The sequence below is a fragment of the Glycine soja genome, chromosome 11 (assembly GCF_004193775.1).
Source record: "Glycine soja cultivar W05 chromosome 11, ASM419377v2, whole genome shotgun sequence".
NCBI lineage: Eukaryota > Viridiplantae > Streptophyta > Magnoliopsida > Fabales > Fabaceae > Glycine > Glycine soja.
Genome location: NC_041012.1, coordinates 19,483,288 through 19,485,149, shown reverse-complemented (window position 1 = coordinate 19,485,149; position 1,862 = coordinate 19,483,288). Strand labels below are relative to the sequence as shown.

General features: G+C 40.1%; 1 non-coding gene across 1 annotated transcript; it reads left to right on the top strand.

Moving 5' to 3' along the window:
• The first annotated feature begins 610 nt into the window (after positions 1-610).
• Positions 611-717, top strand: LOC114377776. Its single transcript, XR_003659211.1, has one exon. It is a non-coding gene; the product is annotated as a small nucleolar RNA R71 (small nucleolar RNA).
• The last annotated feature ends 1,145 nt before the right edge of the window (positions 718-1,862 follow it).

The following is a 1,862-nucleotide window of genomic DNA, read 5'->3' as shown; positions in this document are numbered from 1 at the left end:
TGGTGGAGGAATGTATGGTCTGCTTGGGCCAGCACCATTTTGGAAGGAAGGAGCAGGCTGCTGTTGTTGTTGCTGAGGGCTAGACCATCTGAGATTAGGGTGATTCCTCCATCCAGGGTTGTATCTGTTGCTGGAAAGGTCATAATTGTTCTACTGTGGTTGATTTTGCTGCTGAGGTTAAGGAGGTCTATTGTAAATATTTGCAGCATAAGCTTCGGGCTGCTCAATTGCTCCAAGTTGCTGCATGGAAGGGCAAAGGTCTGTATGGTGGTCAGCAGAGGAGCACAAACCACAGACCCTTGCAACAGGAACAGATTTTTGGTTCAAGGCCAGCTGGGTTACCAAGTTAACCAGTGCATCCAGTTTGCCTTCAAGCTTCTTAGTTTCAGATGATGCAGTTGAGTTTGTAGCTACCTCATGCACTCCTCTAATGACTATAGCATCATTTCTGGCGCTAAACTGCTGGGAGTTGGAAGCCATCTTCTCAATTAAATTTCTGGCTTCAGCAGGAGTCATGTCTCCAAGGGCTCCACCACTGGCAGCATCTATCATACTTCTCTCCATATTACTGAGTCCTTCATAAAAATATTGGAGAAGCAGCTGCTCTGAAATTTGATGGTGAGGGCAACTGGCACATAGTTTTTTAAATCTCTCCCAGTATTCATACAGGCTCTCTCCACTAAGTTGTCTAATACCTGAGATATCCTTCCTGATGGCTGTGGTCCTGGAAGCAGGGAAAATGTTTTCTAAGAATACTCTCTTCAGGTCATCCCAGCTCATGATGGACCTTGGAGCAAGGTAATACAGCCAATCCTTTGCCACTCCCTCTAAAGAATGAGGAAAGGCCTTCAGAAATATATGATCCTCTTGGACATCTGGGGGTTTCATGGTGGAGCAGACAATATGAAATTCCTTCAAATGTTTGTGCGGGTCTTCACCTGCAAGGCCATGAAACTTTGGAAGCAAATGAATCAGTCCAGTTTTAAGAACATATGGGACATCCTCATCAGGGTATTGGATGCACAAGCTTTCGTAGGTGAAATCAGGTGCAGCCATTTCCCTTAGAGTCCTCTCACGGGGTGGAGGTTGTGCCATGTTCTCAGAATGTTCAAAATCAGAATGCTCAGAATCAGAATGCTCAAAATTATAATGCTCAAATCAGGATGTTCAAAATCACCAATAACAAAATGCACAAATTCACCAGTAATGGAATGCTCAGGATGATCAAAAGGTATAAAATGATGCCTAACTAATCTATGAAATGTCCTATCTATCTCAAGATCAAAGGGTTGTAAGTCAGATGGATTGCCTCTAGTCATACACTACATTCAGCATGCACAACTAGTTGTTTTGTCATGTAAATAAAGGTGCAGGTTTGAACTATAGCTACCCTCAAATGATATCCAAATGACTTGAAATTTTGTGAGCAACCTTATAAAATCATGATTTCATTGATATATCTGGGGTGAAAAAAAGTATACAACAGAATCATGGTTTTGTTGTAATAAGGGGGTGCAAAAATCATATAACAACAGAATCATGATTTCATTGTACATTTTATTCAATGGAATCATGATTCCATGGGAAGGTTAATTTTGAAATAAATAAAAAAATCAGCCCTTAGCATGAGCAATTTGCATGGGACCAATAGTAACTCCCTTACCATCAGTATTGTGGACCTTAAATGTTAGCCCATAACACTTGCCCCCAAATTTGGCCATTGTTATTTTCACCTCCCTTTTTAATTATATACCTCCCCAATTTGTCATTAAGCTTTTAATACATGTTAAGTAATAAATTATCTAATAGACAAACATTTAATAGAGATGAAATTGAAAATAATAACACATTAATAAGTAACA